The following is a 25,436-nucleotide window of genomic DNA, read 5'->3' on the forward strand; positions in this document are numbered from 1 at the left end:
TTCTTGAGCAGTTTGTGGACCTTGACTTCATGAGCCAAGAGCTGAAACGCTTGGTTCATGTCTCCTGAAATGGTGAACCTCCTGATTTCCCTTCTTCCTCAACTCTTGTGGATCATGAGACACCTCATGTCTCGAAGAGGGTGCCCCCTCGCAGCGGTTGCAAAGCTGAGAAATCTACACAGCATGTTCCCAATCCATCTGCTCAGCTGTCTCTCACCCCAACGGAGGAAATTCTAGAATGGTTAGGAAAGCCTATGGCAAAAACTCATCCCTCCATTCTGCAATAAGACATCACCATTCCTAACCCAAGTCTTGAGTCCCATCATCTACAAGCCATGACTCCTTGCACCATGACTCGCTTGAGCGATCTACTTCACAAGCTAGATGCACACACTCTCTTGATTCTCGAGCTGCTGGCTCAAGTTGCCGTCATGTGCAAGGAAGTCTCATCATACAGGTGAAGGAGAAAGACTGTGAAGAAATAATAAATTCCTCTCAAAACATTGAGCTTCCATTCTTGATCGATCCTCGATCCATGAATCTTGGTGAAACATCATGCACAATAAATTCTTTCGATCAACCTCCAGTCTTGGGCTATCATCACTCCCATGATTTTGTATGTTGTGATGAACACCCAAGCACATCATATGATCTATTATCATCTCATGTACACTCTGACTCAGATCTGGAATGCGCACTAGTCAAAGCAGACATTCATATTGAAGCTTCCTTGCACCTCACTTGCCTGTGTGTCCTATCATTCACAGTGCATCAACATGCGTCCAAGACACTCTGCATTCTCTTGCTTCTTCATCTTCTAAGTTATCTCCTCGATCAACAAAAGGCAATGAGGTTTTCCATGATGAAAATAGTTTCAACACACAGGACTCTTCCCACCTGTTATCATCTTGTGTGTTGCATGAAGACAACTCTTCGTGTCAGCTTGCTAAAAATTTTGATGAAGCCTATGAAAAAGATGGATGTCATCCTAAGAGACATTTTAAAATCAGTAACAACAGCCATCCTCAAGCCATGTATGATCTGGTTCACATCCCAAAATGCAATTTTTCAATTCTGGAAAGTTTTGGAACATGCCAGGGAGTCGAGGCACTTCAACGTTCATTGATGGTTATGTCAGGACCTCACAACTCTAGTAAGCCCTTCAAACCAAATTAGATCTCATTTCTCACGTACAATTGTCTATATGCATGGTTGCATTTGACTTGGATCCCTGTGTAAAGAATATTTATTGTTCGGGGTATGATATTTCAAAATTTCAGATTTTCGCTAATGATCGAATCCACGAGTCCATTACAACATGTCTGTCTTCATGCACCTCTCTTACATCCAGTTCGGGTTGGGAGTGTCCATCCCTCATCCAATCATGGGACAGTGAAGTTGATCATCTCTATCTGGAATCACACTTATCATATGTTCTCTCTCGTAATCAACTCCTTGGTCTTTTTGCAAATTTTTCACGTCAAATCTGCCCATTCATCACACCAGCAATCTCCTTGTGTGATGACGATGACACAACCTATCACACGAATCAAGTTACTCTCATTCCACCACACACAAACCGGTTTTACACATTCAAAGTGTTGGAATCCTTTCTACATTGTTTTGATGACCATGATGCTTGAGCACTTTTTCACCAGTTGTAGGTGGGTGTTCTATCATGCCTAACACACAACAAACTTGGTTCCCTCATTCAAAGCATTCGTACAATTGTTCAAAAGGTTTATTTCTTCATGTCAAACTGGGAATCTGACATCTCAACCAACTAGTCTGATTTCTCTTCTATCTTGGGTGGTTGTCATGTAGTTTATCATTTTCCCAACAATACATCCAATGACAGTTGCTTCGCACACTATGATCTTCACCATGTAACATCTTTCTTCTTAGACTCTTTTCAAGCAAGTGAGGCACTTCGGCCTACACTGATGGTTATGGAAAGCCCTGACTATCTTGACATGACTGATGAGAATGACCAGATCTCTCTATCTGTATCATATCCCCATCATGATCCCCTCTCTCGAATCAGGAATCCGTCTACTCAAAGATCATGAATTTTTCAGAACAACCATATGGAATTTTATGATCCAATCGTTGAATGGTTGAAACAATCTTACTTGGCGAGTCATGTAGTAGGTAACAAGCTTCAGTCCTTCCTCGCACTTACTGAGAAACTTGGTGCAAAACAACACACACTCACAAGAGGCCTCTGAGGTTTGTTGAAAAATGGTAGTCAAGGAATAGTTAAGCATGTGTGTTGGGTGGTTGTGACACATTCTTCCACCCACAGGTGATACCTTCTCTCTCGTGTGCAAGTTTTTCATTTTCTGTTGCACACTATTTTTTATCTGTTTTAATCGCTCGTATCTTTGTGACTGCAGGTCAAGTACGCCTATGGGGGCTTCATTGGAATTTTCATTTCACGTAACCCTGACCATTTAACATAGAAGTAGGAGTAGTGTTTGCTTCTTCACTTGTATTTTCTTTCTAGTTTGAATGATTGTTTACTTGCTGACTTGGCTGCTTCGCTTGCTTGTTGTTGTTTTCAATTTGTTTACTTTGCTTACTATTTTTGTTTACGTTTATTTGTTTGCTTGGTATATTACTATTTTTTTCCGGAAATAAGTGTTTCCAACTACTACGTTCTCGCTTTTGAATAGAGTATGTGGCTGAAATTTGAAGAGACTTGTGAAACTATAGCACTTGGCCAGTCTTGTGTCCATCTTCTCTATGCTTGGTTATAACCTTCGGCCGATGAATTCTTGATGGAAAATACGAACTGTTTGCAAGGGAAGTTTTGGTCCAACCATGAACCTGTGTCCACACTGGGAAGCCCCATGCCTATACTCATCCTTCTGCTTTGTGTGTTCAAGCTCATCCAACTAGTAGAAATGGAGAAGGGGAAAATCTAAATGAGAAAACCTATGTCAGAGGTCTTACATGCTTCACTGAAGGAACAAGATCTTCTTCTCTCAATAAGCTGGGATCCCTCTTCCACCCCAAAAATAAATACGTTCGTACGCATAGTCCTCTTGAAAAATACAAAGGAAAAAGAAGAGAAAGGATTCCTACACAGAGAGGTGAAGCATGCAACTCCACCGGGGTACCGTCTAGGCTTGCTGGCGGTGGAACAATGTGTGAGTTCTTGCGTGACTTCGTCGGGGTATTTTCCAGGCCTGTTGGTAGTGGATCAACACTAGAGATGAAAACTTATACTCTGAAAATCTTCAATTTGTGAGCTAAACTACCCTTCCCGAATTCAAAACATTGAGATCAAGCTGAACTTTTGATTGTGTTTGACTAAGTTGTCAAAGGGTGGACCATGTATGTCCATGGGGTAAGTTGGGAAGCCAAAGTAACCCACACAACGATTCAATACTCCCCAAAATATCAAGGCCCTATGCTAGCAATGAACTGAAACAGAGAAGCTGGAGTTCTACCAGTGTGTTGCCAAGTGTTGTAGCGGTTACAACCACCCTCCAAAATTTTGGCCTGCACCCAATTTCGAAGCCTCCCTTGAGAGTTTCACTTGTTGACTACACACACTCGGGTCCACTCCGTGAGCTCGTGTGAGTACTTTCATTTGCCTTGCTTGTTCATTTCATTCAAGTTTCTGCATGCTGGTGTCTAAGTCATGTTTGCGACCATGTGCTGGTTATGCTCAAAGTCTTCGCTTCGTATGTTCTTGTTGTGTTTTCTATGAAAGAATCTATCATGCTCACACATGAAGTCACATTCACTGTCGCGCACATGTCGTCTCGATCAATGAACGGTCAATCGCGAGTGTCGCACTTGTCACTTGCACCATCGGTCAGTCATGTTGAACATGTGTGTCTGGATGGTTTGAGTTCTTTTGTCGTCGAGCCATAAGAGTGTGTTCTTGCATGATCACCTATGCATCTTTCGATAATTCACACACTTAGTCATTTTTGATGAAGTTCTGACGACTAGACTCCCCTCTAATAGCTGGACCATCAACTTGATCGACTGTCAACCAGAACATCATAGAAGGATCAAGCAAGTCTTTTCTAGCTATGTTTCCCGCAAGAAATTCAATCCACTTTCATACTGACCACCTAGACAGTTGGACCCTACAATCACCCCAGGACTGACTCCCCTTAAAAATTGCACAGAGGCCACTGACCGTACTCGCTCAACTGACTGTGGAAATTGCGCGAATAGGCGAGACAAACACCAAGTGCCCATCCCTGTCTCCCTCAGAAAATTGCGTAGTTTTCCTAGTTAGTCATCCTAGCAGTCAACCGACTGCTCATCCAACAAATTTTGTAGTTTTCATGAGCAGGTCTTCAGCTGCCCAGCAGTCCACTCAGCTTAGAAATTGTGCAGAGATGATCAACAGGATGACCTCCCAGCCGTAGTGTAGTTTCCTCTGCCAGCAACTCCTAGCAGTAGACTGCCAATTCCCTCCAAGGATTGCACATTTTATGTTGCTAGTGACCAAGCAACCAACTACCAATTCCCTCTGGGAATTGCACAGTTTTGGCTACCAATGACCCCAGCAGCCAACTGCAAGTTCCCTCTAGGAATTGCACAGTTTTGGCTACTAGGATCCTGAGCGGTTCCTCCCAAAAACTGCACAATCTTGCACAGTTTTCATCAGCAGTGCCCAGAGCCATCATCCCAATTCACAACCTTGTTGCCTCTCCCAGTCACCTACACCCAAAATGATTATGTGTCATGGTAGACTAAGAGGTTATGGATTTGATGTCGTCTCGTCATGAGTGACTGTAGGTATAGGTACACCAACAAACATGGCAAGACGACGAATGGGATGAACGAAGGGAGCACATGCAGAAGGACAGGTTCACCAAAGGACAAACAAATGATGCACGAAAAGAGATGTGCTCGTGAAAAGATGATCATGAAAAGATATGTTCACGAACGGATGAATGAGCAAACATACAAGATGTGCTCACGAACAGACGAACAGACGAACATGCACCTTTCACGAACAGATGAGCCTGTCAAGCCTTCCAACATGCAAGCAAGGAGAAACATGCCTAAGCATCATCAAGCGAACCAAAGACCATCGAAGACTCCACGCACTTTTCCATGTAGAGGTGAAGTTGTGATACACCATGAAGACATCCATCACCCAGCAGCACTGTAGCTCGACATGCACTCCAACAGCAGCACGAATGTACCAGCACTGTCATGTCGAGTCATGTCGCCCACATCTCCACTATGGGCTATGTTGTCAATCAATGTAATGTAACGTGGAAGTCCAAGAGACCCACTTGTTGTACAAAGAGTCATGTAAAGTTGAAAAGTCATGGAAGTCAAACAGTCATGAGGGTAGTCGAACAACCACAAGGGTCAGTTTTCACCCTTGGCTATAAATACCCCCTCATTTGTACATGCAAAGGAATTTTCACCTCAACTCCTCCTACATAGCCAAGAGAGTCTGTAATCTTTCCTTTGAGAAGTAGTGGCTCGAACGCCTCTCACACGAGGTTAGTGATGTATGGTGTAACGATGTGTCTTAGAACTTTCACTTAATTCAGAAGCCTACTACCAGGCCAGCATGTTTTCACACATGTATTGTAACTATTGTAAGACTAATCTTTAAAACTTGTGATGAATTTTTCTTTAACATGTGTTCTACATTTGAGCTATTTCACTTGTTGTAATGCATAATATGTTAATGGGAATGTGTTTTAAATGTTGTTAACATTGTCTCGCCCGTGTAGACTACTCTCTCAGGCATCAGACTAACCTTTCACATGGAAATTGTTGTAAACTACCGTTGCACTCATGTGGACTAATCCACTGAGTGTTATACATGTTATCTTCCCTTGTTTGTTGTGACTGCTGCATCCATGTGGACTGCTCCGCCGGAAGCTGTGTATGTCCTGTTGTGGTGTGTGTTCCTAGCAGTGTTTGGACTGTTCCCAATCAACCTATAACTTACTCTCACCCTCTCCCTCAATAGTGAAAGAACCATTGACACAAGTGACACTTACACTCACCAGGCACGCGAACCTCACTTCTTGAAGACAAAGAAAAACACTCTCATGTGCTGACAAGAAAGAGTTGAGGCAAATACTTAAGATAATGGCAAGCGGGCCATCATACCGGAAGGGACTCCCACACCAAACAGTGTGAGGTCTAGTTGGGACTTCATAACAGGGTGATCCCCTGATGTTGCTAGATCCAGCACCTTAACAGAACCCAAATTTTGTTGATTTTCCCCATATTGAGGTTTCTAGGGTAAAATTGTGTCAAGAAATTTTTATGTTCCTAGGTTTACTGTTTATTTATTTTTGATGTGCATATTGAGTTAGGAACCCAGTGAATTTCTCATTATGAATTTCAGATCTGAAGAAATCATTTTATTTATGTTATGAGAAAATTTTATTGGACATTAAATCTAACCTGGGTTCAAGAAAACTAACACTTTTAATGTAGGAGCAATGGAACTAGAAGTTTAAAGATGAAGACAATGAAGAGAAAACTTTTGTCACTAAGATTAATGGAAAAGGGAAGAAAGCAAAGTGAGAGGATAAGAAGGCCAATCCAAGGCTGACTGTAGTAAGAAGTGGAAACAATAATTTGAATCAAAATAAAATTAGACATTTCTTTAGTTGTGATCAACGTTATCCAAACTGGACAAGAACGGTGGAACCAGCCAGTCTGACCGATTTGACCCCCAAACTAGTCCAATTAAAGGCTTGGAACTAGAAAAGGTTGGTTCAATACCAAACTGCCTTTTTTCATCGAATAAACCAATTTTGTACAATGCAACCAAGGACGTTCCAAACCCAAGTTCAAAAAAATAAAAAACAATAAGCAATAAATTTTTAGTTGGTTAGCCTAATATTCAAGGCTAGGGCCCTATTATTGCTAATAGCTATATAATTAATGGTAATGTTAAATTCTTAAATTAAAGGGCCCTTAAATTTTTAACATTACCATTAATTGTTTCAGGATGTTTGAGGGTGGTTCTAAATTCATTGGATTCATATGAAGAAAGTAGAATTTTAGATCCCACTCAATATCCAATAGACTTGTAGTTTTTAGGATTCAAGGATTAGGGGGATTGCAATGTTTCCATTGGATTTTGTCATGGTCAAGGGTATGGAATTATCATTTAATCAAGGGCACCAAGCCCTTTATGTACCTTGATGTTAGTGGCATTAATTGTTAAACTACTTTCTCATGACCCTAATAAAAATGTACTCATCACTCAAACGAAATATTGACTTGACATGTTAAGATTTTTCTAACTCGTTTTAATTCTTAGAGGGTGATATTGATTAAAAAGGTCCCAATATAGGCAATGATTTTCATTATATTTAGGTATGTGTTGTAGCGTGATTTTTTTAGGATGCTAGAGGCCATCTAAAGCCTGTTTGTTGATGTATTTTTGGTTCAGAGATGGAATACACTTGGTGCTATTTTGGTTATATGCACCCTTACATGCCAAAGTATATGACTCACAATAAAGTGTTTCCGACATCTCAACACAAATAGTTGCAAAGAAGAAGTTATGGAACTTGAATATGACAATACACAAAAGGTGCAAGGAGTTGACTCAGTCACAATGAAAATGTAAAAAAAGTAAGATGCAATGTGCTAGTACTATTTTATATGTTTCCAATCTAAAGAGATGCATGGTTTCAGTATGTCAAATAGCTAAGCATAATTTGAAAGTTCAGTTCAATGCCAATAAGTGTGTTATCTGAGACAAAGAAAATTGTTTTGTATCAGTATTACAGTTAGTTTTGAGGAAGATGACATATATAGGTTTGTTGTCGAATCATCTAAATAACAAGCATTGATCGTAGCTGGAAATGTTGGAGATATAATTTGGCAAGAGAGGTATGACCATTTGTGTTATTTTTCCTTGGTTTGTTCAATAAGCACATAATGGTGTATGACTTGCCAAAATTTCAGAGAGCAGAAGGTGCCTATGAATCTTTTCTTATTGATAAACAACATAAAGATAAATTTGATAAGGTGACATCTTGGTAGGAAAAATAATATTTTAGAGTTAGTGGATGGTGATCTTCTTCATCAGTTCTATGCATAATCCTTGTAGGCTATAGGTATTTCTTAATTTTTATGGAGGACTGTACTCATAAAATTTGGGTAGTTTTTTTTCGAAAAAATCATAAACTTTTGAGGTATCCAAATATTTTTTAGCAATAGTTGAAAGGTAGTGGAAACATGGAAATAATTGAAGAAAATAAATATAGATAATGGTGGAAAGTATCCACAAGCTTATAAAAATGTTGTATTTTTTTTACAGGTAATCCAATTTTCCTAATGAAGACAGCTTGTCCATCTCCAATCTGAGGGAGTTTACTAGTATTATATCTAGCCGACAATAATTAAATTGGAGTCCTTTGGGTAAGAAGCCACAAGTAGGGGGTATCTATTCTGCCAAGGTCTCCCAAAACTTGCCCCTGGCCCCAAAAAGTACAGATCCACAACACACAAGAAATAGCACAAGTGTTATTAATGTAACTTCGAACCTTATTGGATGTAATTACAGTTCCCTCCTTTCACCAACCCAACAAGACATTGTTAATGCTTTTATAGATATTGTAAGGCATATGGAATCATAAGGCAAGGAGCATGATAAAAGAGAAATTGGTATTGCTAATAATTTTTAGGCAGAAACAGTTCATACAATTGTGTATTTGAATTTTGATGAATAGGAGTCCAACAAAGGCTATTAAAAATATGAAACTAGAGGAGGCATGGAGAATCAAGTAGAAAGAAAGAATGAATCAATGCAATTTAGCTAGAATGTAATGCCTTGTCAAAGAACAATAGTTAGAAATTCAAAAATTACCTCAAGGGAAACAAGAAATAGTCTGTAAGTAGGTTTTATAGGACCAAATATAAGGATGATGTGAGTATTGACAAGCAAACACAATAGCAGATTGGTTGCGAAGGGCTTTGTACAAAAGGAAAGAATTGACTGAAGAAACATTTTCTCCTTCAGTGAAGATGATTACTGTGAGAACAATCTTATATATTGCTACTTAGTGTGGCTAGAAGGTATCTCATATGGATGTTGAAAATGATTTTCTTAATGGAGATATGTTTGAAGAAGTGTGTAAGAAATGGCCACAAGGCTTTCCCATGAATGAAAAAGAACATATGGTTTGCATGTTGGTAAAACTGCATTGTGCCTTGAAGCAGGCCCCTAAAGCATGGTATTTTCATGATTGATGAGCATCATGTAGCTACAAGTTTCAAGAAAAGTCCCTCTAATCCAACTTGTATGTGGAGGTTAAAGGTGATGACCTTATAAACTTAGTTTGATTATTTGCTAATTAAAACTAGCAAAACTTAGTCGATGGAATAGATTAAAGCACATCTAGGTAGAGAATTTAATAATATTGGCCTTTTGCACTATTCTATTGGCATTGAAGTTTGGAAAAAGACAATTAGATGGACCTAAGTTGACTATAATGGAAGACTTGAAGCATGTAAATTAAACTTTGTATAAACAATTAGTTGGCAACTTTGTGTATTCGATAACTACCATAACATACTTAAGCTATCATGTGAGTATTATTTCTTGGCTTATTACTTATCCAAAACTTGGGCACTGGAAAGCTGAGAAGAGGATCGTCATATATGTTAAAGGAACTTCCTAATTTGGTCTAGAGTTTGTAAGGAATGATAGTTTCAGGCAGGTTAGCTTCACTGACTGGGAGTGGACAAGTACTTGGACAACAAAAAGTCATCTACAGTTCATTTTTCAATGCATTCATGTCCTATCTTGTGGGTTATCAAAAGTAACCACTGTGTCTTTGTCTTTAATACAAGGATTTTAAAAAAAACAAGGAATTCATATTCTACCAATTATTTATGGGAAAAAATTGAGCATGATGGGATTGTAGGTGTTCATGAGTTCCACTATAAAGATAAAAAAATTAAAGAAGGTAATGCTTCTCGCCACACAAATGAGAACATTGATGCTTCAAGTTAGGAAGAGAAACACGAGACTTCCCAGACTTAATTACTTTAGGTTCGGATAATGAATTTTTTTTCTTTCAAGGAGAACTTATGCCCACAATTTGGATTGATCCATGTTGTTCACTCCATGGATAAACCTATCCTCTCCCTTCCTATTGGTAACAAGAGTTCCAGTAACATATCTCCATGTTGGATAATGGGCAAGAAAATTGATGTGAATAGAGAGGAGCAACCAACAAATAGATAGACAAATGAAGATTTCCATAAGGGCCCAAAAATTAATACCATTGAGGGAAAATTCTATGAATTAAAAGTGAATAAAAATATAATTCCAAAGACATTGATGAAGACCCTTGTTATGATGTGGATGATGAGATTCATGGTGAAAATATTGATACGATGGTTGATGAGGACTATGGAAACAATGTAAAACTAGATGCAATGTGATCAGTTGTCTTGGATGATATTGTAACACCCTCCTCCCACATCTACCTAGGTAACCGGCCACTCAGAGTAAACATGCGATGAGAGGCCACTATGATAAGATTCAACATCCTAAGTCACATTAAGGAAGTGGCATTGACAGAAACACACCATACAAACATTCAACATTATTATTAGGACCCTCGGGAACCAATCCAAACTTTCTACCAACCAGCCCATGGGTCCCACTGATCTTTTGGACCACTTCACCTCTCAACGCTCTCATGTTATTTGCATGCCAGCGTCTAGGGACCTCTCGACACTCTCACAGGCTTTCAAGCCAGGGTCTAGGGACTATTTTTCACAGTGTTGTGCCAACGTCCCTGGGATTTGAGCCACTTTTTCAGGCGCATATCCCAGGTCACTGCCTAGAATAGAATGACATCTTTAGAACAGTGAATTAACAAGGAAATGACAGTACAAATGAAATCACTTGAATAAGACCTTGATTGGACCCCTACTAACCATGATAGACATTTCGCCAAACATATCACAAATATGTAATATACAAGTGTAAATAACATATCTGAGCATAGGGGTCTCATACTTAGCTGAGAAATTCTAAGAAGCATTAATGCCTCAACACATCAACTTCCATTTCATCCATTAGGTCATAGATACATTGTTCATTCATTTACAAGTAAAAACATGATAAGAGAAATACATATCTACTGTCATAAAACATATATAAATAACATAATAGAAATAGAAATACCAATGAGATCACAACCATATGATCCACATACAAACCAATATAATGCTCATAGAAATACAAGGAAAAATAACCTCATATTGATGATGCAAAATCCAAACTCAAGATGGGACTTCAATGTTCCACCCTACCATAGAATGGCTAAGAAAAATCTCTCTTCATCCATTCACCCCCATGCCATATTCCAAGCATAAATGTAGGATCTCATTGAACACATCAATCCAAAACCATCTAGGGCTTCTAGATGCTAACCACCTCAACCCGTCAAACAATGATTCCACCTCATGGTTGGACATCACAAACCATCATCAGATTGGTCTCTATCCAAGCCTTCCAAGGCTCTAGAGAATTTTTTCCAACCAAGGCTCTAGGACTAGTAACTCAACCCACAGTTGTCGCTGGGCTCTAGAGCGTTTGTCCAACCAAGGCTCCAGGACTAGTAACTCAACCCACCAAGGGCTCCAGAGTGTTTTCTAGCCATGGTTACATGACTAGTAACTCAACCCAAGTTGTTACAGGGCTCCACAAAATTTTTCCAACCAAGGCTACGAGACTAGTAACTCAACCCAAGTTGTTGAAAGGCTCCACAGTGTTTTTCCAACCAAAGATCCAGGAACTAGTAACTGAACCCAAGCTAAGTAAAAATGAGAACCAACAAAAAAAAGCAAGGAAATAAACCCACAATCTCCATGGTTATCCAGGAAATGGTAAGGCTATGCAATCCACTATCAATCTAGGCAATCCTCGACGCTAGTGAAAGATCATAACCAATAATCCACATGCAGATGCCATCCATGCCAAAACTAGTGAGGAAAACATACATGCAACTCGGTACCTGCAAGAAAATACCGTCGTAGATGTTGATCATGATGTCCTCTTACACTTTCTGGTTCTTCCGTTTCTTTCTTGCTCCTAAAATCCATGTATGCCACACCCTCCAAGAGTGCTTCAATAAAAATCTAAGTATCCAAGAGTATGAGAGAGATAGAATAATGAGAGAGCTCCAAAACAGAACTCATAAAAGGTTGCCAACTAATCCTCAGAAGCCTTTTTATGAATGAGGCCTCTATTTTCTTCATTTTCCATTATTTTCCTCCATTTTCCTCCTCACATGCAACTTGTGACCTTTCACCTCCCTTTTCTCCTAATTTCCATTATTTTCATAAATAAATGTGCCAAAAAATCCATTTTGCCTTTCCAAATCTTTAGCCATTGCCTTTTCCAATTTCCTTAGCCATTAATGACCAAATTAACACCCACACTAGGTCAACTTGCCCAACATTAAGCTTGGAATAAGTGTCCCATTAACAATGGTTATTATTTTTCCTTTATTAACTTTTATTACATACAATTTTCATTAGGGATGTTATAGAACCCTCCCCCTTTGGAGAACACCGTTCTCAGTGTTCAACAACACCTATAACCACAAGACTGTTGTAAGAAAAATATATTTTTGATTGAGCTTTATAACATAGCTTGTTGCAGTATTTACAATGATAAACCTGTTGAGAAGCAAACCAATATGAAAACATAACAACATAACATCATAATGAAATGACACCCATACTGCTTATTATATCTTTATAACATATCTCATGGCAATATTTACATCCATATACATATGTACATATACCAAACATCACTAAAACATGTACCAAAACATATACCAAGACATATAGCGAAATACCACACCAAAACTTCTTTGCCTCAACTGACAAACAAGGAAGGATATATAGCCTGCATATGATCTGCCATCTCCCATGTAGCTTCATCAGGCCCAAAGTGCTTCCATTGCACCTTAACTTTCTCAATTACTCGGTTTTGGAGCATGAACACCTTTTTATGCAATATACAATGAGGTTCCAGCTGGAATTATCCATCTGGTTCCACCTGCAATATAGACCAGTCAATCACATGATCAACATATTTAACTGTTAGGTCCCTATACTAATAGTGTAACCCCTTATTTTTATTATTAAAACCCCCTTATTATATTGTTGTGCCCATGTAGTCCCCATATTGTTATTATTGTGCCCCATAGAATCCCACTATTGTTATTATTGTGCCCTTACATTACTATTCTTATGTCGGCTTTGATTATATTATGACCGTTTAGACTCCAATATATAGAAAGGAGGTCTTGTCATTTGTATCATCCAAGAATTGTTCATTTGTGTAATGTAAAGTAGGTTGCCCCCTCAAATAGGCTTATTTATAAGGTGTTGATCTATCTTTTCTATCTTTTTGTGAGTTGGTTTCATAACATTTAGTATGAGAGCTTTGGATTCTAGGGTTTCGCTGCTCCAAACAGGTCATCATGACAATTTTGCTATAATGTTTTTTCTATGACGTTTCAAAAGCTAAAAAGAAAACCCCATTTGAGACAAAAGCTTGCTGAACCTTGAGGCCAAATTTCAGATCTTGTCTCACTATATTCTCGGAGATATGATCTGAGGAAATTAGGGTTTTTGCAAGTTCCATAATTCCATCTCAAACATGCCATCATGCCATTTTCGCTATAATTTTTTTTCTACAAAGTTTCAGACTTTGAAATTAAAATCCATATGATCCAAAAACTGGATGAAGCTCGGGACTGAATTTCAGATGTTGTTTCTCTATATTTTCATAGATACAGTCCAAGACATTTAGGGTTTCTGAAAGCTCCCGAATTACATCCTAAACAGGTCACCTTGGAAAAGTCGTCATAACGTTCTCTCTGAGCATCAGATTGAAATGTCTTAAGAAGTTACAGAAAGAGGACAGAATGTAGTTTTCTTTATATCCATTTTAGGTCCTGAGGTTGACATAGTAACACGTGGCACTTTGTACAAGTTTGCTCTAATGAAAAAGTATATAAGTAGATCATCTTGGGAGATTGGGCATAACTCTTTCTTGGAGAATCCAATTTTGGTCAAACTGGTGGAATTGGAAAGAGGATGCGGAGGGATACTGTAGGTTGCAATTTTAGACCTTGGAGATTTGAAATTTCAGAGGTACAACATATTCAAGATTGATCTGCTAAAAGCAAGAAAAAGAATGACTTGAATCAAGAAAAGACAAACACCTAGTAAGCAAAAATGGATGGATGATTTGAAGGTGATCGAAACTAAGATAAATAGTTTTATCTATGCCATGGAAGCTGATATCGATGGTTGGAAGAAAGGGATGGAATATTTGAAGAAAGACATGGAAGGCTTGAAGGAAGGTGGGACAAAGCTACTACAAGAAAGGCCTCATGATGGCAAAAAGGTAGTAGAGGAAATGTTAATCATGATTTCATAGAATCTAATGTTGGATTGAAGACCCAACATATTCCAAAGATAGATATGAGGAAGTTTGATGGCAAGGATCCTGTAACATGGATAATACATATGGAGAAATATTTTGATCTACATAATGTGCAAAACACACAAAAGGTACATATTGCATCTTTATATTTAGAACCGAATCAGTTTGTATGGTATAGAGGGATTTGTTCTCGTAAACAACTTGTCACCTAGTCAATTTTCATGGAGGAAATGATAGCACATTATGAGAATACAAAGATCAAAACCTTCTTTAGCCAATTGATAAATCTTAAACAAAAGGGTTCAATGGTAGAGCACATTGAGCACTTCCAAAAATTGAATATAAGGGTAAATGATATTCCAGAGAAGCGTAGGATTGAAGTCTTCATAGGGAATTTAAATGATAACATCCAACATGAGGTTCGCCTTTGGGAACCTGATTCATTGGATAAGGCATACAGGTTGGCAAGAAAAATTGAAAGCAAAATTATGGCAACAAGGAAGCCTACCACTCATAACTATAAATATGGAATTGTTGTTGTTCCTTGTAGAAAATTTGTGATAGGTTAACCCGATAATACAATATAAATCAAAGAAGAATACTATAACCTACTTCTACTATCAATTTGTGGAAGCTTAAATATCGAGCTGAACAATATAACTAGAAGAAGAAGAATCAATAGCACAATACACATGAAAATACTTTTGAGAAATCCTCAGATAAAACCCCACACTATTGTATTATCATACATGATGGAAATACATAGGAATTATACAAAGCCTTAGCTCTCATAGCTATCCAACTCTCAGTACAATCCTCATAGATGCTCACAGGAAATCTTAGCTTCTCTCCAGCCTTCCTCTCTTCCCTCGAAGCTCCTATTTCCTTGTGTTATTCCTTGTGGATGATTTTCCTATTACCAAGTGGAAAACCAAGCCTTCAAAACTCCGCAATCCTCAAGGATGAATCCTTGATTGCATGCATGAGTTTTCTCCATAAGAAAACACATGCAACTGATAGTACAATATCCTTGAACTTTAATCTCAACTGGGTCTTTCTCATAATAGACATGCATGAGTTTCTGATGAGGGAATCTTCAGTTAACTGGAGTAGCACTAATTGAGTGACTTAATGCATCAACTCACTGTTAACTCACTATTAGTTCCTCAAATAGTTTTGGAACTAATTTAACTGGACTTAACTTAGTAAACCGAGTTAACTAATTACAACTCAAATATAACTCAATCTTATCTCCTTAATTTAAGGGATAACTCTTGCATGACTTCAGAAAGACTTCTAACTTGAATTCTCCAACTAATTAATTTATAATAAATTAATTAATTATTTCCAAGTAGCTGTTAAGGCTAAATTTGATTTTAATTCACAATTTAATTCAAGGACAAATTAAATTGGAATATTCTTGTTGCCATATTTCAACACTCTCTCTCAACAAGAAAGGGATTATCTGCCACCCCGATCCTGTCTCTATGGAACTTGAATTTACACTTTGACAATGCCTTTGTCAAAATGTCAACATCTTGCTCCTCTGTCGAAATATACTGCAGCAACATGATCCTCCTCGCCTGTGAAAAGCCACAGGCAACCAATCTTACCTGATGCTTCTCCACACTACCATCAGCAGCTTGTTTTACCTTGTAAATCCAACGGGAACTCACAATTGATTTGTTCTATAGTCTCGGAACCATGTCCCAAACACTGTTACAAACTATGGAGTCATACTCCTCTACCATATAATGCATAAGTGTCCTCAAACATGTAATTTTATTAATAAGAAAATAAATTACATCTGGAATTTTGTAAGAGTTTACACCTGAACAACAAAACTGTTGTGAAACCAGCTCAAGAAAAGATAGAAAAGATAAATCCACGCCTTAGAATTCAGCCTCTTCGAGGGGGCAACCTCCTTTACATTACATAAATGAACAATTCTTGGATGATTCAAATGACAAAACCTCCTTTCTATATATAAGAGTCTAAGGAGCCACAATATAATCCAGCCGACCTAACAATAATAATATAAAGCCACAAAAATAACAATAGAGGGATTCTATGGGGCACAGAAATAACAATACAGGGGTAATAGGGGCACAACAATATAAATAAGGGGTATAACTACAATAGTAATGGGGTAATCACTAGTAATATAGGGACCCAACATGCCCCTCTCCTTCAAAAAAACATTGTCCTCAACACTTGTGTAGTTCTGGATACTTCTGCATATAATTCTCATCCTCCCATGTGGAATCTTCAGCGGATAAGTTCTTCCACTTGATAAGATACTCTGAAATTGATCGATTTCATAGCTGTCGAGTTCTTGTTTCTGTGACTGCTTCCGGTTCCAATATAATTTTTCCTTCCTCTTCAAGTTCTGGCAATGTTGTTTGAACTGGGAGCTTATCGCCTATAACCTTCTTTAAACATGAAACATGGAAAACTGGGTGCAATCAAGAAGCTGCAGGAAGCTCCAATTTGTATGCCATAGTACCAATCTTTTGCAACACCTTGTACGGACCATAATCCTTTGGTGATAATTTATTATCCTTCTTAGCTTGCTTTAGGGACAATTGCTTATATGGTTGTAGCCAAAGGAATACCCAATCACCTACATCAAAACTTCTTTCACTGCGATGTTGATCCACCTGTTGTTTCATTCTATTTTGTGCCAACACGAGGTTATCCTTTAAGAGTTGGAGGACTTGTTGTTGATGTTCGATGTGATGTTCCACTGCCTGAACCTTAGAATTTTCTCTTAAATATGATGTGATGGATGGTGGTTGATAAAATGCCATAAATGGGGTCATTTTTGTTGCTGTATGGAAGGAAGTGTTATACCACCATTCAGCCAGAGGCAACCATTTGACCCATTATGTCTATTTATCAGATACAAAGCAACGAAGATATCCTTCTAAACATTTGTTTACTATCTCAGTTTCCCCATCAGATTGAGGATGATAAGATGAGCTATGAGCTAACTGAGTACCAAGACAAGAAAATAATTCTGTCCAAAAATTTCCAGTGAAAATAGGATCTTTGTCACTTACAATAATCTTTGGGTTTCCATGTAGCTTTTGAATTGTTTCCATAAACGCAGTAGAAACTGTACTGGCTTTAAATGGATGTGATAATGCACAAAAGTGTGCATACTTGGTAAGTCTATCAACTACCACCATGATGACACTCTTTCCCTCAGACTTGGGTAAACCTGTGATAAAATCCATTGAAACCTCTTCCCAACGTTGGCTTGGAATGGATAAAGGTTGTAATAGACCCGGTGTCTTAATTGTTTCAAATTTATTTTGTTGGCAAATCAAACATTCTGCCACAAATTTTTTAATATCTGATTTAAGGCCATCCCAAAAAAATTCCTTCTTAACCCTGTGGTAAGTTTTTAAAAATCCTGAGTGCCCTCCTAAGGGAGAAGTGTGCAATTCCATAAGAATCTTTTGTTTTAGCTGGGAATTCTTACAGAGGTATAAGCGATCTTTGTACCATAACGAATCATTTTTCCAGCTAAATGTATCAGACCTACTGGAATCTTGTTGTAGCTTTCGAATAAGTGCCCACACTTCTTCGTCATTCTTCCATTCCTCCCTTGCTTCGTTTATCCAATCTGGTTGGATAATAGAAATGGCGCACAACAATGCTTCCACATCCTCATCCTTTCTTGAGAGTGCATCTGCCACCACATTTTGCTTCCCTTTTTTGTAGATGATTTCAAAGTCATAACCCAACATCTTTGTGACCCACTTTTGTTGCTCTTCAAAGGATAATCTTTGTTCTAAAAAGTATTTAAGGCTATCATGATCCGTTTTTACCTTGAAGTGTCTTCCCATTAGGTAGGGTCGCCATTTCTTAAGTGCATATAGTATTGCCAATATTTTCTTCTCATAAATAGCTTTGTGTAAATAATTTCCTTTGATTAGACGACTTTTGAAAGCAATGGTTCTTTCTTCTTTCATTAAAACAACACCAATTCCATTTCCTAAGGCATCACATTCCACAATAAAGGTTTTTGTGAAGTCCGGTGTAGCTAAGACCGGTGCTTGGCACATTGCCTCTGTAAGATGTTCAAAGGCCTTTGTTGCTTCCGGAGTCCATGAAAATGCATCTTTCTTCAATAATGTTGTTAGAGGTGTTGCTATTCTCCCATAATTCTTAACAAACTTGCGATAATACCCTGTCAACCCAAGAAATCCTCGCAGATGCTTTATGGATGTGGGGATTTTCCATTCCTTAATGGCTTTAATTTTGCTAGGGTCTACCTTAACTCCTTCATGAGATACAATATGACCCAAATATTCCACCTCCTGGACTCCAAAGAAACATTTGGATCTTTTTGCATATAATTGTTTCTCCTCCAATAGTTGTAGCACCCTGTCAACATGTTCAACATGATCCTTCCAAGACTTGCTGTAGATTAGTATATCATCAAAAAATACTAACACAAATTTTCTAAGGAATGGTTTGAAAATTGAATTCATCAAACCTTGAAATGTTGAAGGTGCATTGGTAAGGACAAAAGGCATGACCAAAAATTCATAATGACCCTCATGAGTTCTAAATGCCGTTTTTGGAATATCTTCAATCTTCATTCTGATTTGATGATATCCCGAACGAAGATCCAACTTGGTGAAGTAAATTGATCCATGCAATTCATCTAGTAATTCATCAATGACAGGAATGGGGAACTTATCTTTAATAGTGAGCTTGTTGAGCTCCCTATAATCCGGACACATGCGCCATGATCCATCCTTCTTGTGCACCAATACTACTGGAGCAGAGAAAGAACTTTGACTCGGTTGAATTATACCAGCCTCTAGCATTTCTGCAACCATACGTTCAATTTCACTTTTTTGGACATAGGGATATCTATACAGCCTGATGTTTGGAGGAACACTTCCTGGAATCAGATGAATAGCATGATCATGATCATGCATAGGTGGGAGACCTTTGGGAGTCTCAAATACCTTGGAATGATTGTCCAGGACTTTTTGGAGATCTGGAGAAATAGATGATTCCGATGTGGAAACATCTAGTGAACATAATTGTGCAATTACACCTCTTTGCTCCTTTTTTAGAAGCTTTGTCATACCATTAGAGCTGATTATCTTTCATGGTTTCCCTTCGATACCCCTTAATTCAACTTCCCTTCCTTCCGTAGAAAATTTGATGAAAATTTCTTGAAAATTAAAAGCTATTGTACCCAAGTATTGTATCCATTGGACTCCTAGTACAACATCAGCACCTACCATTGGAATGGAAAGCATTCGGCTAGTCAATACATATTCTCCCATGGATAGCTTGATATTATGGCACTTTCCAGAGCAATTTATTGTTCCTCCATTTGCAATCATCACTTGACACTCTAGTGCTAGATATAGGAAGCAATTCAATTCTTTTGCTACCCTACAATGAAAAAAATTGTGGGTACTTCCTGAATCAATCAACACTATTACCTTTTTCTTCTTGATTTGTCCTTCTATCTTGATGGTTTGAGGAGTGGTAATTCCTGCCAATGCATTACAAGATATGGTTGGATTTATTTGTTCTTCATCTAGGCTTTGTTCCTGGAGTATATCATGTTCTTTTGACCTTTCTTGCTCCTTTTCTTCTTCCTCTTCACAATCTATGTAGAATAATTTCTTCTCAGCACACTTATGACCTTTAGTGTATTTGCTATCACAAGTGTAACAAAGCCCTTTTGCTCTTTTTTCTTCCAATTTTTGTGGTGTCAACCTTATAGGTTGTGGAAGACAAGGGGCAACAACACTTCCGTCTTTATAGTTGTGAGTGGTATGCTTCCTGATTGCCATAATTTTGCTTTCCATTTTTCTTGCTAACCTGAATGCCTTCTGATCCAGGTGGATGTTGGTTGCCACCCACCAATCCATTTGGACCCCCACAACTGTCTCTTTCAGTCTTTTCAGTTTCCTTAATTGTAGCACAGTTTACTATTTTTAGCCGTTTTTCGGGTCCTGAACTTCCGGAGCCGTTTTGAGGCCCTAAACGACGTTTTTTTGGAATTCTGGGGCGACCGAGCCCCATGTTGCCCCCCAAAGTGGTAGTACTCGGATAGATCTTTCTAACGAGCTATCGTACGCGTCAAACGGAGATCGTATGCCAAAGTTACGACCCCGGGAAATTGATGTACCAATTTACCCAAACGGGGCCCACAATTTGGCGTTTCATCTTCTAGGGTTAGGTTTCGGTATGTGAAGGGTTTTCCATTGTTTCTCAACAATAAATAGGCCTTCGAGCCTCATTGTAATACAGTTCAGAACAGTTCAGAGGCATGTAGCCGCACATCTCTTCTCAGAGATAGCTACCATCGCCCTAGCTGGTTTCTTTCCATTTCTGTTTGTAAGCATATTTCAGTATTTTACAGTAATGAAATGAAGTATTATTTCCGCTGCATCTTTGTGAATATGGTTATCGCATCTCTGTATTTATGGTTATCTCTGTAATCTATTGCGTTCCTGTTTAAATCCGGATCAGTGGTATCAGAGCGGTCTGCTTTTTCTCTGTTTTTCTTTGCATGTCCCCAACGAAGTCGGGATATAAGGAATTAGGGTTTGAACTGGTCGAACCTTTGCAAGACCAGCCTCGCAAATCCCGACGGCCTCCCATGGCGGATGAGAAGAAAGACGAGGGGGCAGGAGATCCTATCAAAATCTTGCTCGAAGAAGCGCTCGAGCGGCAAAGGAACGCGATGATGGATAGCTTCACGCAGATCCTTCAGTGGCTACCCAGAGGCGACGCATCGGCTTCCAACAGCGACTCTGGAAATGCCACACCCTTCAAGGTACAAGTTAATTTTGAAATCCCCATCTTTGAGGGTCAAATAGACGCAGATGCCGTAGATAAATGGTTAAATCTGCTAGATGGATATTTTTCTGTTCATGAATTTTCAAGTCGAGAAAAGATTGTTTTCGCTCTTCTCAAAGCAGCCCCCCACGTCAAGGACTGGTGGGAAACCTACTGCGAGCAGAAGGATGAAAGTACAGGCTCATTATTTTCAGCCGCACCCACTTGGAATGACTTCCGGGATGCCATCAAAGAGCAGTACTACCCTGTCGGGAGCTATGAGGACAAATACATCAAATGGACCACACTGCGGCAGGGACGAGACCAAGATGTGCCGGAGTTCACAAACATTTTTCATACCCTTCGCACACAGTTGGGTATCAAAGATTCTGAGCTGCATCTGGTACTCAAATACCGTGGCTGCCTGCACAAGTACATCCAAGAAGAGATGGTGTTCTTGAACATCTCCTCACTCGGCACAGCATACCGATATGCTGTCAAAATCGAGCAAAAGTTCAAACAGAAGAAGCGAGACTTTGGATCTGCAAATCCGAAGCCCAAAGGACAAAGCCAAAGCGGGGTGACCCAAGACAACCCGTCGAAGCCGCAAGAAAAGAACAACACCACGAAGCCGAAGAAGGACACAGGAAAGTGGTGTGAGTTCCATAAGAGTCCCACTCATAACACAAGTGAGTGTCGGACCAAGCAGTCGCTGGTGGCTGAGTTGAAGGCTTCTGAATCAGATGCATGTTTTGACCCTGAGCCAGAACCCGACAAGGGGAATGGCAAAGGGAAGCAGATCATTGATGCGGATCCCAGCGCCACTGTTGCCACTGCCAAGATCAAGAAAAATGAGCCCGAAGATCCAGAGGAGGGGGAGCGTCTTTTCCACTCACAGATGTGGGTGAAGGGTTCACCGCTGCGATTCATTGTCGACAGTGGTAGCCAAAAGAACCTGGTTTCAGCAGAGGTCGTGAAGCGGTTGGGCCTACCGACTACACCTCACCCACAGCCGTACAGTATCGGGTGGCTTCACGAAGGACGAGATCTGAAAGTTCGCCAGCAGTGCCGCCTTCCCTACAGCATCAAACCCTTCACAGACGAGGTATTGTGTGATGTTACACCTCTGGATGTTTGTGATGTACTATTAGGCCAACCATACTTGTGGAGGCGACATGCTGTGTATGAGTCAAGGCCTCGTGCTGTCATTATTTCTTTGGATAATTCATTATACAGGATACCAGAGGTAGCCCCACCTACTGCCACATCCTTGATCACTACCAAGAAAGGCAGCAAGCTCATATCACAGACCAGGAAATTCATCTGTCTGGTCCACTCCCAAAGTAAGGGGAAGATCGTTTCTACCTCCATGACCCCTGCAAAGGGTTCCTCCATGCAGCAGCAGCACCAAAGGGATACGGTCATGACAAAACACAGGAACAACTTCTCCTCACCTACATGGGTACCACACAAGTTTCAGGTGGGCAAGAAAGTTTGGTTGCATCGACAGAAAGAACGCCTTACCAAAACCCATCAGAAGCTCAGACCACTCCGACATGGTCCTTACAGCAGTACCAAGGCCATGGGGAACAATGCTTTGGAGCACATCATTCCTCCATTCCTTCGCCTGCACCAAATGTTCAATGTGGACCATCATCGACCATGCTTCCCACCATCACTGGACACATCAGAGATTGCAGGACAAGTTCAGCAAATGGAGGAACTCAATGCAATGGGGACCATTGCTTCCTAAGGGGGGAGGAATGATCCAGGTGGATGTTGGTGGCCACCCACCAACCCATTTGGACCCCCACAACTGTCTCTTTCAGTCTTTTCAGTTTCCTTAATTGTAGCACAGTTTACTATTTTTAGCCGTTTTTCGGGTCCTGAACTTCCGGAGCCGTTTTGAGGCCCTAAACGACGTTTTTTTGGAATTCTGGGGCGATCGAGCCCCATGTTGCCCCCCAAAGTGGTAGTACTCGGATAGATCTTTCTAACGAGCTATCGTACGCGTCAAACGGAGATCGTATGCCAAAGTTACGACCCCGGGAAATTGATGTACCAATTTACCCAAACGGGGCCCACAATTTGGCGTTTCATCTTCTAGGGTTAGGTTTCGGTATGTGAAGGGTTTTCCATTGTTTCTCAACAATAAATAGGCCTTCGAGCCTCATTGTAATACAGTTCGGAACAGTTCAGAGGCATGTAGCCGCACATCTCTTCTCAGAGATAGCTACCATCGCCCTAGCTGGTTTCTTTCCATTTCTGTTTGTAAGCATATTTCAGTATTTTACAGTAATGAAATGAAGTATTATTTCCGCTGCATCTTTGTGAATATGGTTATCGCATCTCTGTATTTATGGTTATCTCTGTAATCTATTGCGTTCCTGTTTAAATCCAGATCAGTGGTATCAGAGCGGTCTGCTTTTTCTCTGTTTTTCTTTGCATGTCCCCAACGAGGTCGGGATATAAGGAATTAGGGCTTGAACTGGTCGAACCTTTGCAAGACCAGCCTCGCAAATCCCGACTGCCTCCCATGGCGGATGAGAAGAAAGACGAGGGGGCAGGAGATCCTATCAAAATCTTGCTCGAAGAAGCGCTCGAGCGGCAAAGGAACGCGATGATGGATAGCTTCACGCAGATCCTTCAGCGGCTACCCAGAGGCGACGCATCGGCTTCCAACAGCGACTCTGGAAATGCCACACCCTTCAAGGTACAAGTTAATTTTGAAATCCCCATCTTTGAGGGTCAAATAGACGCAGATGCCGTAGATAAATGGTTAAATCTGCTAGATGGGTATTTTTCTGTTCATGAATTTTCAAGTCGAGAAAAGATTGTTTTCGCTCTTCTCAAAGCAGCCCCCCACGTCAAGGACTGGTGGGAAACCTACTGCGAGCAGAAGGATGAAAGTACAGGCTCATTATTTTCAGCCGCACCCACTTGGAATGACTTCCGGGATGCCATCAAAGAGCAGTACTACCCTGTCGGGAGCTATGAGGACAAATACATCAAATGGACCACACTGCGGCAGGGACGAGACCAAGATGTGCCGGAGTTCACAAACATTTTTCATACCCTTCGCACACAGTTGGGTATCAAAGATTCTGAGCTGCATCTGGTACTCAAATACCGTGGCTGCCTGCACAAGCACATCCAAGAAGAGATGGTGTTCTTGAACATCTCCTCACTCGGCACAGCATACCGATACGCTGTCAAAATCGAGCAAAAGTTCAAACAGAAGAAGCGAGACTTTGGATCTGCAAATCCGAAGCCCAAAGGACAAAGCCAAAGCGGGGTGACCCAAGACAACCCGTCGAAGCCGCAAGAAAAGAACAACACCACGAAGCCGAAGAAGGACACAGGAAAGTGGTGTGAGTTCCATAAGAGTCCCACTCATAACACAAGTGAGTGTCGGACCAAGCAGTCGCTGGTGGCTGAGTTGAAGGCTTCTGAATCAGATGCATGTTTTGACCCTGAGCCAGAACCCGACAAGGGGAATGGCAAGGGGAAGCAGATCATTGATGCGGATCCCAGCGCCACTGTTGCCACTGCCAAGATCAAGAAAAATGAGCCCGAAGATCCAGAGGAGGGGGAGCGTCTTTTCCACTCACAGATGTGGGTGAAGGGTTCACCGCTGCGATTCATTGTCGACAGTGGTAGCCAAAAGAACCTGGTTTCAGCAGAGGTCGTGAAGCGGTTGGGCCTAACGACTACACCTCACCCACAGCCGTACAGTATCGGGTGGCTTCACGAAGGACGAGATCTGAAAGTTCGCCAGCAGTGCCGCCTTCCCTACAGCATCAAACCCTTCACAGACGAGGTATTGTGTGATGTTACACCTCTGGATGTTTGTGATGTACTATTAGGCCAACCATACTTGTGGAGGCGACATGCTGTGTATGAGTCAAGGCCTCGTGCTGTCATTATTTCTTTGGATAATTCATTATACAGGATACCAGAGGTAGCCCCACCTACTGCCACATCCTTGATCACTACCAAGAAAGGCAGCAAGCTCATATCACAGACCAGGAAATTCATCTGTCTGGTCCACTCCCAAAGTAAGGGGAAGATCGTTTCTACCTCCATGACCCCTGCAAAGGGTTCCTCCATGCAGCAGCAGCACCAAAGGGATACGGTCATGACAAAACACAGGAAC

This window comes from Pinus tabuliformis, chromosome J (genome assembly GCF_031772625.1).
Source record: "Pinus tabuliformis cultivar Carrire ecotype Pingquan chromosome J, CPIR1, whole genome shotgun sequence".
NCBI classification, from domain to species: Eukaryota; Viridiplantae; Streptophyta; class Pinopsida; order Pinales; family Pinaceae; genus Pinus; species Pinus tabuliformis.